Below are 14,596 nucleotides of genomic sequence, written 5' to 3'. Positions count from 1 at the left end.
ATGAAGCAGTCATCCATGCCAGTGGCTTGTGACTAGAGATGTGTAATTTTCTAATGTGTGAACCCCATGTACTGGGCAAAATTTGCAAAGTTCAGGCTGGTGAACGGTGGGCCATTGTCTGATTTTATTATCTGAGGGATGCCATATGTGGTGAGGGTGCGGTCCAGGGCATGGATGACTGCTGTTGCTGCCGTGCATGATACGATTTGTACTTCTGGGTATCTTGAGTATTCATTAACCACCACTAAGGCATATGTGCCTTCTCGGAAGGTTCCAAAAAATGCGACAGCAAGCTCCTCCCATACGCCCCCAGGTAGCAGGGACATCTGTAGGGGATTTGAGTGCTGTGCTGGCGTTATGGCGCTGCAGATTGCACAGTTTTTTAGGGTGTCTTCCACTTGTTTGTCTAGTCCTGGAAACTAGATTATCTGTCTCAGAAGTCTTTTGTCGAGACTACATCTCTGTGTCCCTCGTGGGCCAGGTCGACAATTTGTTGGCGCAATGACCTGGGACAGATGATTCAATGGCCCTTCATGATTATCTGGTCCTCTGAAGTGGTGAGTTCCTCTTGAACCAGTAGCAATGCCTTTATGTCATCTTCCAAGGATTCCTCTAGGTGTTTCATTCGTTCTCTTGCGTGTTTCTATTTGCCTTGGCTGATGCACTGGGCGAGGACGGCCAGTATGGGGTTGTTTGCAAATTCTTGTTGTAGCATCTTCCACACTATTGGAAAAGGATTTAGCTGGTGTATGATGTATTGCAGATATGTAGATATGCATCAGCGATGGAATGTTCCAGGGCAGACGGCCCGATGGGGTGACTGGAGAGGTAGTCAGCTGGGTTTTTGTCCTTGCCAGGGCTATGGCGGATGGAGAATTTGTAGTCCTGGTGGCGGAGTCCCACCTTTCAATCCGCAGGTGCATCCGAGCCTGGGGGATGCCGAAGATGGTGAGAAGGGCTTGGTGATGGGTGACCACTGTGAATGCCTTTCTGAATAAAAACAGATGGAAGTGCTCACAGGCCCAGACAACCGCCAGGCTTTCCTTCTCTGCTTGGGAGTACTTTTGTTTGGTTGTGGAGTGGCTGTGGCTGGCGTACAACACCACTTTCTTGATGTGGGGAGTTTGGGGGTTGTATTGCCCCAGTATCGCGCCCAGTCCCACAAGGCTGGCATCCACAGTCACCTCAGTGTCCTTGGCTGAGCTGAATTAGGCCATCTCTGAGGCTGAGACAATGCGGGCATGAATATCTGTGTAAGTAGCCTCACATTCGGCAGTCCAGATGAATTCATGGCCATTCTTGGCTAGCTGTCTGTGGGACACTGACTGTCGCAAAGTTTTCTAAGTAGCATGAACAGCAGCTGGCCAGCCCTAGGAATGACCTAAGGTTCGATACATCTATTGGCCGCTGGGTATCTTGCAGTGCTTTGACCTTCTATGGGTCCGGCCGCATGCCTTGGTCAGAGAATATATGGCCAAAGAATTTGAGGCTTCCTTTTCCAAATTTGCATTTGTCCTTATGGAGCGTGATATTAGCAGCTTCTAGGGCCCTACAGACTTTGTGTAAGTTGTCATTGTGCTCTTTGATCCATTTCCCAAATACCAGGATGTCATCACTGTAATTTAGACAAACGGGAACATGTTTGATCACCTGATGGATCTCCTCTTGGAAGATTTCCGCTGATGACGATATGCCGATGTTCAGGCGTTTGTAGCAGAAGAGCCCCATGTGGGTTACAAAAGTGGTGATATGTCGGGACTCTCGCACTAGTTCCAGCTGATGGTAACCCTTGTTGAGGTCGAGCTTCGAGAATACGGTTGCACCCCTTAGAAGGTGGATCATGTCCATTATTCTCGGAGTCTTGTCTCGCTCTTGTTGTATTGCCAGGTTAGGGGGGTGCATGTGAACGCACAAACGAATGGAGCCCTGGGCCAATTTCTTGGGTACTGGTACAATCAGGGAGACCCACTGGGTGGGTCCCACAGCAGGCTCAATGATGTGGAGGTCTAGTAGGTGTCTCAGTTCTTATTCTACCTGCCTTTGGATGTTTATCGGGATGCCCCTGTAGTGCTGGGCAATTGGCTTGATCTCTGGGTCAATGTGGAGTCTTACTTAGTTTGTAGTTGCGCAGTTTGCCAAGACCTTTGAAAAGGTTCGGGTATTTTTCTGTTATGTCTCCTTCACGGGCCATGTATTTGACATCTTCTTCAGGGGCCTTTGAAAAGCTTTGGGTATGTTTTCATGACATCTCCTTCATGGGCCATGTATTTGTGAGTCATCATGTTGTATAGGATGTGGAAGAGTCCCATGTCGATGACCGTCCTGAAGCTCAAGATCCAGCCGCTGTTGGCTTCCGTGGAAAGGACATGCAGTTATAGTCGGGCCGTGTGCGACTTGTTTGCGCAGACTGTAGTAAAGGTGCCCTTGCACGGAAGAGGTGTGTTAGAACCATAGGGGAAGATGTCGACTTGTGAAGGCCGCAATTTTGGCTAGGTAGGCAATTGCAGGCCTCCTCGCTCATGACATTGATGGTTGCGCCCGTGTCAATGACAGGATGGGGCTGTGTTCTTTTGCTGTCTCGTTTCCTAGCGCCCATCCGTATCCTTTCCTCCTTTGACTCTCATGTTAAGAGGAGGGATTGCTCCCGGACTGTGATCTATTTCTATGTAGCGGATGCTCCTTCGGGGTCTGTGAGGTTCTCCTGTCAGGGGACTGTAACGATATTCTGGGGTTTTGGTAGGTGCTCTCGGCCTCCGTGGGGCGATATCGTCTGCACTTGCAGCTCGCTCGCCTGTCTTCTGGTCAGTGTGTGGGATGACGTTGCTGTTCCTCGGGGAGGTTGTCAGGACAGGCAGTGTTGGGGCATTTCTGAAGACTGCTTTAAAATGTTCATCACCCCCACATGCTCCGCACTTCTGGCCAATGGCTGGGCACATGCCTTCATGGGGGAACTCGTAGCCGTACCGGAAGCATGATTTTTTTGAGTGCGTAGGTTTGTTTTGCTGAGCTAGTGTGAATTTCCTAATGTTCTCCTGATCTTTGGTGTCCGATGACATCTTTACCCATCCTAGGCCGACCACCTGTTGTGTGACTGCAGAGTCGGTGCAAGCCATTGCTAGTATCTCATCTAGGGTCCTCAGTTTGTAGAGTAATTTCTGTTTGAAATCAGCAGATTCGCACCCCACGATGACCTGGGAGCATAGGGCCTCATGATTAGAGTATGGTTGAAAAGCGCACTGCTTCATGCAGATGCACAGCCCATAACATAGTTGTCCATGGTTTCTCCTTTCTCTTGCATGGTTGTGTGAAAGATGTGACTCTTGTAGTATACGTTAGTGTGTGGGGTGTAATAGGTGTCCAGCACCTCTCGAACCTCCTGGTATGTTGCCTTTTCTTTGTCGACCAGCTCATAGAGGATGTCTCTCACTGCAGCTCCCACTGCCAAAGTAATGATGTTTTATTTCCTTTCCTCATCCATAGGGCCCTTCGCTCCCACATATACTCTAAAGTCTTTCATCCATCGGACTCACCGGGGTCCCAGGTTACCTCTGTCTCTGAGATCGAATGCCTGGGGTAGTTGCCACGGGGTAGTTTCACCCTGGCCATGTGGGAATGCCTCAGAGAGCCTCGCAGGCACTGTTCTGGGGATGTCTTCTTCTGACATTCTCCTTTATTGTGGATCTCTTTCAGCAGCAGGGCGCTGGTTTAGGCTGGCAGCACGTGTGTATTTCCTATTCACAGTGTTGGTCTTTTGTAATGGCTTGTGTGGGTGGGCCACACCCCACTCTTCCCTGTAATGCGACCTTGGGTCTGCTCTCGAAACGTTCAAATCCCTTTTGCTGAGGGTCTGGGCCTGCACAACACACTTATACATTTCATGGCCACCAGGGGATGCTGTAGAGGCTGTTTGCAGTCTGAGGAAGATCACCACTGCAGCCCGGGAGAGGGCATCTGTGAGGACCATCAACACTCTGCAGTCTCACCATGGGCAATGGCTCACCGCCGCAGTGCCCGGGCACGTGGGATCAGTGGAGGCTGCCCGTGCCTCTGACTGCCGTGCCACGCAACGAGAAATGGTACAGAGGGACCACTCTGGGTCCGCCGTCCTCGTTGCCAGTGTTACAATGTGAGGAACCTCTCTCACCTTGGGGCAGCCGAGCCGCTCTATGCCACGCAGCGCTGCTGCTTAAATAAAGGGAGGACCACACGGAAGGATGTCCGGTCTCCATCTGCTTTATTGTAACTGCCCTCTCCCCTTAACCCCATGTCACTTTCCTCCATAGGATCCCGCCCCCGCCCTAACCCAAACTTCCACATAACAACGTGGATGAGATCTTACGCCTGAACAGGACAGTGAGCTGTGCAAGTTTGTCGGGGACCACGATGATTACGCCCCCTTTCAGCAACCCTTTAGTAACCCAAGAGAGCACACGAGAGCGCGCAAGTTCGGGAAAGCTAAAGAGGCTCAGGAGACTCCTGCCCATGTGACAAGCCTTGAGACACAGGGACTGTTGGGATTATTAGGTGTACCTGTGTTTATTCCTTTTTTTCGCATAAAAAAACCTGCCCTACATTAATTTCTCAACATTCAAGAATATAAAAATGAGCAAGAGACATTTAAGTGCAAGAAGCCGACAGTCAAATGGAAACTGCCAGTGGGTCCCCTCTCTACAGGTGTAGGCAAAAATCTCGAGGAAGGCCTATACTCTCAAAAAGGAAATTAATCTGTTTCTTGGAGCTACTGAAATGGTTTGTGGGTCCAAAGAACTGGCTAACATGACAGTGGAGCTTCCGACTACTGATACTGTAAGCAGGTTGACTATCCATACCCTTGAGCCATGGAATAGTGTCACTTCTGGCGAAAAAGGCATTGCTGCTAATATTGTGACTGCGGCCACCAGGAAAATTGAGGACCTGTCGTCAAACGGTCTAGAGACCCAGGAGGGTGAAATATATGTATGAGGGCACCAGAGAGCAACAAAGTAGAAACACCAGCTTCACCGCCCACTCTGGCCAGTAACAAACACCCAAAACAAATCCTACTGCGCAGCACAGCGGCCCCACAGGAATGGATCTGTGCGAGGAAAATTCAGTAGCTGCGTTTATGAAGTTGTCAACAGGCCTAAAGATTGTAATTATTGACCCACCACATTGGGCGGGGAGCGGGGCGTGCAGCACAGGCCTAATCCGAACCCTTTAAAATTCATCAAGGACAATGGGACTTTGAACTCTAGTCTTCTTCATACACCCAGTCCAGATAATACCTCCACTGTGCACACTGTTGCCCCGGTCAACAGTGGAGTTCCAATAACAAGTGTTTGCCAGTGTAGCCTCATTTTGTCAGAACTAGCTGACTTAAAGCGGCTGATCCTTGTCCTGGTGGAAGTCTATGGGAGAGGGGTAGAAATGGGGGTGTCTTCGCCTATTCCAATGGAAGTGATGGGGGCTTTTAAACCCCCAGAGGACCCTGTCCAGCCTAATTGTGTTGATTCAACATATAAGAGGGGTACTGGATCTACCTGCATAATGGGAGAGACTGATGAATTTAATAGTGCCCAGGTTAATAAGGTGCCCCAGATTTTAAATCTTCCCATCCACCATTAATTTACAACAGGTTCACGGATCAAAGTACTGCAACTGTCAGGTCAGCCTGAAAACAGGTGTCTGGACCGATGATCTAATTCTGGCACAATGACTGTGAAGTCAGCTGGTAGGGTTGCTAATGTAATATGAAACTCTGTATAAAATGGTGCCTATCCCAGGGGAAGTCGGCCACGCCCTGGGCAAAGTGTGACAACCAATAAGGCGAGGGGCAGTCATATGGTGGGGTACAGTATTCCTATATAAGTTTCCCAAATTGGCCCCAAATCACCGAGAAAATAAGGAAGCACTTATTAACAAGTGCATCCATTGGCTCCATACAGTATGTGACTGCTACTCTGTTATTCGCGAAGATATCGCTAACTGTACTAGATGGACCTATCAGGGGGGTAATGTCTTTGATTCTTTGCAGATGGACTAATGGGACCACAGAGTGGTCAATTGTATTCTAGTAACCAATATGAGATGTTGCTTGGGAACAAAGAAAATGTTCGAAATTAGTGACTCTATTCAGTATAATTATGATACCCATCTGAGAGTAGGCCCCAGCGTACCGTGCTATCCGGTGCAAACATTGTGCCACTGGGAAAAGGGTCAGGATGTGGGCCCTGTTTGTCAGAGGCTTTGGGGCTCATAGTACACTGGAGGAATGCCTAATTGAGTCATAAACATGATGGCAATTGCGGGACCTGGAGCACGGACTCTGCAACTGTTAATTGTTTATATGGAAAGATGTGTTTTATTTAACTGTATGTGTTTGTATGTAGTTTTATGGCCTTATGGCTGAATAAAGATGCTTACTGATTCTTTGCCAAATCAGCAGTCTACTACCTGTTCTCTTAAAGTGTGTATGTGGTGGTCCAGTGTACGCGGCCTCACCGCCGGCACCCATTCCGGTGTGCATGGCCTCCCCAACTGCACCTTGTGTCCCTGGCAGAGACGCGGTGCTGGTGCGTGCCGCAGCATCCCCGCTGGCACCTGGTGGGGATATAGCACTAGTAGCCGTCCCAGTACATAGCATCCGCGGGGCGACGTACACGAAGCAGAGGCTGTGACTGCTCCGACTCATGCTAACGTCCCCAGCTGGGATGGGACTGCTGAGGTGGCAACGAGAACAGGGCTCTCTGGAAACAGATGACACCGGCCCGAAAACCTGGAATAAACCAGCCTTCTTTCCCCTCACAACCCTTACCTAGAGGTGAGGTTCCAGAAAGGAAGGAAAACGCTAAGCATGGCGGAACCCTCACGCCAGTAGACTGTTGGGGAAGGGGCTTTGGGATTCACCACGAAGTTAAGGAATGCATGCCTTCTGACTGGTGTTGAGTAACCCTAATGGTCAATAAGAGGGAGGGAGACCAGCGGGAGAGAATGTGGTTAAAGAATGACCCTATCAGACAGAAGAGATGGGGGATCAAAGGAGAGGGAAAACCAAACAAATGGTCATATGTTTCTTGTCGTTATAGCAAGAAGAAGGCGAGGAACAGGCATGGTGGAGTACGCCTGGGCCTATTGATGGGAAGCATGAGAACAGAAAAACCTAGAGAAAGAGAGTGCAAAAAAAAGGCCACGGTTGCAGGCCATTTGGAGAGGGGGAGTCTGCAATGATGCAATTGTGGTTGTCCTGACTCATGTAAGAAATACACCTAGAATAGAAAGAGACATGTAGAGTGCTCATTACTGGCCCAAAGTATTACAGTGTAGTTTTCTAAGTGTGAAAAATGGGGCTTGGCAAATTATTCATTTTACCTTTTCATCTTGTAATGGGATGTTCCATTGTTTCCTTATCACTTGACACACCTCGGATACCCTCAGGTCTGGCGTGCGCTACAAATAAACAAACAAACCTCTATTCCGTGTGTAGAAAACCAGTGATACATCTCACACATGATTGATTTCTTAATGTGTAGCTTGGGCAACAGAAGACCATTTGTATCTGTTCATGTGATCTCATCCATAGCTAAAATATAGACGGATGCTTCCTTGAATGAGTGCTGGACGCACAGAGAGATTGTTGCACTGCATATACCATTCCCTGCTTTTCCTCTCTACAATTATTAGCAGCATCTCTTCCCTGCAGTATTCATACTTTCCCTTGTCTTAGCTGAAACATTGTTGCTTTCCACAGTTCAATTGTTGATTTACTCGTTGTTGCTCCTCATGTATCACTCCTGACCACTGCAACCCAAGATTAACTGGAGTTTTCCATATACTGAGTGCTATTGACCAACGCAGGTTCATAATCAATGCATCAACTGCCAAACCATAGAATGCCATACCATTGGAAAAAAAAGCATCGAAAAAAAAGCATTGAATGCATTTTCTTAATGGGGGGGATCCCCCCCAAACCCACTTTTTTAACCTTTAAAACCCAATATAATTACACTAAACCCTATACCATTTTAAAAAAATGCATTCAATGCTTTTTTTCGATGGATTTCTTTCAATGGTATGGCATTCAACGGTTTGGCAGTCGATGCAATGACCAGATACCCCAACGCATTGCCCACAACACTTGCAACCAGAATTCTCCATACCAGACTGGAGTACTGCCAAATCCGTGCCTGTCAGACTTGCTTTGTCGTGAAGAGTAATAGGGCCTCAGTCCCCAAGTTCCCCACAAAGAGATAGAATACACTCTTTGTGCAAGCCTGGAAGCCACAGGTGTTGGTGTTGTTTGCAGAGGAACCAGGCGCCGCCGAAGACCCCAAGACTGTGGGAAGGAAGGAAAGTTTAGCACAAGCAGGCACAGTAAACAGAAATGCAGGCACGAGTAAATAACTGAAGTGTTCTTACCTAAGTCCTGTCAGACTGTCCTGGTATCGGTTTTATGGTGCAGGGGGCGTGCAGTGAAGTTCCTGAAGCCGGCTGAGCCGACTGCAAACACCTGGTTGATTCGTGGCACAGGGTAAAGCTTGCATGCTTGAGCGTGATTCGTGACAGATTAGGGCAAGGCAAAGGCAAGTCCAAAAGCACTCCGAGGTCGATGCCAGGTGAGCAGGAAAAAGTCAACAAACCAGAGTGTTTCGGGGGCAGTCCAGTATACGTTGTCCAAAGGTCAAAATCTGTGTGGTCTGTGCCAGTTTAAGTAGTAGTACAAAAGGAGCGAGCAAAGAAGTCTGTGATCCGTAAACCGAGGTCGGGTATCGTAAACCTTGAATCCAAGATGAAATGCTGAAAAGTGATACGAAGAACAGCTGTGAAGCAACAAGCATTTAGAACTGGCCGGCTTTATGCACGGCGGTTCCCGATCACGTGAGCAGGGGGCGAGACACGTGACCGGGAAAGCGTCCCGTAACCAGGAAGCCAATGCGATCGGGTCCTCCTCCCCGATCGCAGTCTGCAGGGAAGTTGCCAATGGAAACGGGGGTTCCAGCGAGGATGACCAATGCCCCTACGTTGCAAGAAGGAACGCCGCTTCCCGTGCACCACAGGTAATCTAAAGCTCTGAACTGCCTGCAGCCTGGGGAGTCTAGCGCTACTGCTGGTCAGGGAATTGTCGGGAGTGGATGTGCTGATATCCCGGTCTGTAGTGGTTTGGACGTTCTGTCTGATAGGAAGCGAGCTGGTATGCCTCCCGCGCATGACGGTGCCCCAGCTTCTCTCATGTCATTAATTTTACTTTCCAGAACATCTCTGCACAGCTTCTGGGAAAGCCTAAAGAACAGCCTACTACTACACGATGATAGAGAACTGGAAAGACAGCAGAACATAAGCAGAACGAGAGCTGCTCAGGAAATCAGCTTATCAGGGACCAAGAAGATCAAAGACCTGTACACAAGACTCTTATAAGCCACTCCACAGGAAATGCAATCTCTGATAGATTAAATGCCCCAGCTAGACCACCCACTTCGTACACCTCAAATACCTCATGAGATAACAGCAACATGCCATGCAATAGCAACCATAAAAGCAAGAGAAGGAGGAAAGGAAAGAAAAGAGATACCAGCCTACAATACTCATATAACCCAGACCCCCACCACTCTGTACCTCAAATAACAGTCAAACCCATACAGAATGGCAGCTCACAACATGAGAAAAGTCAACAATGTACCTTCCTCCTTACTTTAAATCACCTAGGAACACACTATTCACAACTAAATACTGCCTTAATTCAAACCTACAGTAAGTCCATGTAAATGATCTCAATCTTTAATGGACCCTTCTCAGCCTCTTTGAAGACAAACCCAACACAAATGATACATCTGCACAATGCTTACACTGCAAACAATTCTGAATTTGCTGCTCCCAAACCCTCAGAAAGGACAGCGGGCAACCAGAATGAACAGCCTCCTTTTCAATACATGCTTCAAATTCAAACGCAATATAGACATCTATGAATGGCTCATTCTGGACAACACAGACTTAATATTCATGACTGAAACCTGGCTAGCCGGGCACAGGATCACTTGCAATTTCACTTGTAAACAAGGACACCGTTGATGTACCACTCTTTTGACAAAATTCCAGGCTGCAGACTGTCAGTTCCTTCTTTTTATGTCATATGAATCTACATTTGCAGAGGCGATACAAATGCTCATGGTCAATGTGTACCTCAAGAGAAGCGACACACTACAACCAAACTTGGATGTTCACTACCGTAAGCAATTATTGAGGGGATTTGGATGGGATTTTCTAAGGCAAGCATCTCACAACAGTCACACACCCCTTTAGCAAACCTGGAGCAAGAATCTGGCTGTTCCTTTCACCATATGGACCCTAGCATGCAGTTGTACCAAAAAAGCCCAAAGGCCCCCTTGACAGCTATCAGTCCTTTGAAGAAAATCCACTGCATGTGCTACTCACACCCATTGAAGCCTTAAAACACCACCTGATCTTGCCAGATACCTGAGATAAATGATTGCACACCCCCACATGAATGTGGCGTTATGTACCTGTTCCATGGGCAACACTGGGGATTAACGGCCTGCGGCCCGTTGTAGGGAGGAAAATCCTTTACCAACATGGACGCCTTAAAAAGGGAAGGCAAGGGTCTGTACGGAGCACCTCTTCCCTTCCCATGGTGGGTGTGGGAAAAAGAGAGGAAGGTGCGGCTGCGGTGGCAAAGGCCGCTACAGCCAAAATAAGAAAAGTGAGGTGGTCAGGGGGTTAATAAAGAAAAATAAACGGGGGACAGAGGGTGGGGGAAGATAGCAGGTGGGGAGAGCCGGACGTCAGGCAGCTTGGAATGCAGGTGTGTACCAGCAGTTCAAGCCCACGTTCCTAGCCACCTGATTGACTGGCTCGCCCACCCGGGGTGCTAATGGAAATTGCAAACCCACGATAAAATGGCCTGAAAGAAGCGCTTGAAATGCTCATGAAAGAAATCATTGCAAGCAGGTATACCATAAAGTCAAGAAAGAGAACACAATGATAGAACAAATATGCAGCCGCAGATTTACATGGCTGCAAAGGTAAAAGCCAAAAAAGCTCAGTACAAGGACATTTTCAAAATCATACAAGAATTAAAGAACCCATCAGCTTGCTTGCAACACCAAGCTGACCCGTTCACAATAAATCTGCAAATTAGATTTTTTTCCACTTCAGGAACAAATTCCTACAAATTGAAGACCATCTGCACAAAAAGGTTATCCTCCTCCTACAATCACTCCTCAATCACCTCTCGGACAAGTTACAAGCCTCCAAATCTGCATAGAGCAACCTCCACAAATAAAACTGCAAACCCCAATGGGCCTCTTAGTTATTACCCTATCTCAAACGCCTTCTTTATGGAAAATATCAATCAAAAGCGTGTCCACCAACATGGTGTGGATTCCATGGCTACCACCAATATTTTCCATGTGTCACAACTTAGAATCAAGGACTTTCAAGGACTGATAGTAGCACGTTTTTTTTAAAAAAACTATAATTCGGATGCCCATTCGGTCTCCCATTCATGCAGACCTAAACAACTCTCTGGTCTATCTGTGATATTTATGCTCATGTTAGTGGTCACCCTATTAAACTCAAAACTAGATTAGGCTGAAACATAAACTCTGGTGTGATGGTCTTCCTTAGCTCTGCTTGCTAATAGTGGCTTTGCCAATTTGAATCATGGTAATTTCCATCCGAACGACATCTCTTCTGCTGACACTGGACTCATAAATTATTCCTAAAATCTCATAGTTGCTTGTATTAATAAGGAAGTTTTGCCAATCGCAGTTGAACCATATACCAACCACAGCTCCTACACCAATAGCAAACACAGACATGATTTTGACTGGAAAATCAGAGATGCCAAACGTTGACGGAGGGAAGAAATCTATTGGGCCTGTAACCACATGGATGATCGTTGTGATGGCTACAAAACTATCAACTTTTCTAAAGCCTCCTATAGATCCTGGCTTGGAGAATATCTCAGGGGAAAAGTTATGCACCAGTCGGAGATGGCGTCAGACGTTCTGTCGGGTGTATTGACCCATGTTCGAGCTATTATGCTGGAACATTTGGTGCTGTGGGCTTAGAAAATCCAAGATGGCCAAAAAGCCCACATTGCGGCAGAATCCAGGAAAACCGCGCAGTTTTTGCGCACACCAAAATGGTCCCCTACCCTGCCACCCACCAGTGCGAGCATGATGGGCCAGGAGTGCCATGAGTGGAATGTGTGCCAAAGGAAAAACAGCAGTGCCTGTTAGCTCAAAAACACTTTGAAATCACCTTTGTTTCTCTGAATGCAAGCTCAAAATGCCTATTTCAAACATTGCAAGATATTCAAAAATTTCACTGAACACCAGCAGACATTTGGCAGAATGAAGTCTTGTGTGCATACAAAATCTGGGAAAAGAAAGAGCCCAAAATAATGTTCATAATGAAACTGGCTGAGCTGTGGATGTCAGCAGCTTCAGTTAAATTGGACTGAAAGCCACTAAAATCTAAATGTTTAAAATAAATGAGTGACCTACTGTTGAGTGTCACACAGTTTGCAACTGTTAAATGTCATAGCTTTGAACTTAGAATCAGCATTCTAGCTGCATGTGCAAAAATTGTAAGTTTGATTTGGATGTACAAAACTGGAACAAAAGTGACATTTAGCTGAAGCCTGGCTTAAAGAGATTGAATTCTGCCTGTCAACTACCCCCGACAGGAGTTGAAACTTGCCCAACAACTCTTCCCAGGCCTGGCTGCATTCTGCTGCCCCCACCAAAAGGAGATGACACCTCTCTGATTGAATCAGGGGAGTGGCACCTAGGACGGGAAGGAAACAGAACAATGTACTTTCCTTGGCAGGCTAATGTTATATTGGGGTGGGGGGGTCGTAAAATAGCTTCCTCTTGGGAGAAACTGGGAGGGGCAGTGCCTCTGTGAGCAAGCTGAGCTGGAGGAAGTGGACAAACCAGAAATTCCACCATGTGCTTTGGGAAACCACACCCCTCTGGGCCAGAGCATAATTTTAAAAAGATGGATAATTCATAGTGCGGACTTGTCAAAATTATATAAATAATATCATTCTTGTGATTTTTCTGTGCACATTTTAAGAGGTGTTAGGATTCTGTGGTATGTTCTGGGGGGTTAGTAGCGGAAAATAGGTTATTACTCCAAATGTATGTATGTTAAATATCTGACACCTTATCATCTGATACCCATATTCCTTGTGCACATTTGTGTAAAATCTGGAAAAGTTTAGAGGTCGTTATCTGGATGAAAAGGGCAGAATTCTGTCAGAAGTGGACACGACATCTTACAAAGACAGGGATCGGATGATTTGGTGCTACAGAAAATATGTTCACTGGACATATAATATTAGAAAAATGGTACATAGATAAATGTGTATTTGGATCAAATATAGATTTGTGTACAATTTGACAAGGGGAGGGATTTCAGCCAGCCATAAAAATAGCATCACTCTGACTCATCCTGACTCACAACTCAGTCCCCCAATCAAGGGAGAGAGGAAAACTTGGCCAATGATAAGTTGTGAGGGGCAGGCTTAGTTATGCCACGCACACACCCATTTTCTAAAGACATAAAAGGAACACCAAAACCCAGGTAGAGACATTCATTTTCCATTTTCTTGCAGAGCATTTTGCCGGACCACACACCATCTAGAAGGAACATCCAGAACTTAGACTCCAGATAGACTACAGAACTTAAAGCAAAGGCCTAACCCACAAGCTGAGAACTCTTCTCAGCAGGCCTTTAGAATCCAGCAATCCAAACAAACTATTCTACAACCGGGCGAGCTGTTGGATTCTTTGCCAAGAACTTTTGCCAGAACCGGTAGCAGACCGAGAAAGCAGTGCTGTATCCAGAGAGACTAGAACCAGAGAGACCCAGACCAGACCGATGTGAAGTGCGGAGCAGACCTGACCCAGAGAGATGTGACTTCAGAACCACCCGCTGGAGTCCAGTCCAAACCTGCTGACCAGACCCTGATGGCCTATTTCAAATTCATAGTGTGAGTACTCAGCCAGAACTGTGCCAGAACCAATCTCTTAGTTTAAAATAATCTTATTCAAACCATTTTAACCTGTCCAGAACTGCATTATAGAATCGTGTGTCCCTTCTCCGATTTTAAACCTGCAAAAGTGTAATTTTGCCATTTTGAATCATTATTTAATTTCTGAAAAACTACCTTCATAAGATCGTCCATATCTTTGGAACCGTGTGGGCTAGGGATGAGGTTTAACTTTCATCTTAAGGCTAAGATTCTAAGCTTTCCAACAAGCCTAAAACGGACATGCTACTCCTTATAGTTCCTTCGTAATCGCGATCGACACACTCGGAAAAAAGTGCTGCAAATTGACAGTTTGCTTCATTTCAACCACGTGTAAAAATATCTGTCTTTTGCTTCCATTACTGAATCCCGTTTTCAACCTGATAACCACCCCTGAATCATTGGTAGGGCTGACCTGAACTGATTTAAAGTATCTCTCACTCACCCTGAATCTCTAGAGGGAATTAAAAGCATTTTCAGCATATTTTTCACTTCATTGCCACCACATTTAAAAGGATCTTGCCTGCTTTAAAATCATACCCGTTTTCCTCTAGGCTCGCTGGG

The sequence above is a fragment of the Ambystoma mexicanum genome, chromosome 2p, assembly GCF_040938575.1.
Source record: "Ambystoma mexicanum isolate Mex_15411 chromosome 2p, UKY_AmexF1_1, whole genome shotgun sequence".
NCBI lineage: Eukaryota > Metazoa > Chordata > Amphibia > Caudata > Ambystomatidae > Ambystoma > Ambystoma mexicanum.
Note: the sequence above shows the minus strand (reverse complement) of the source record.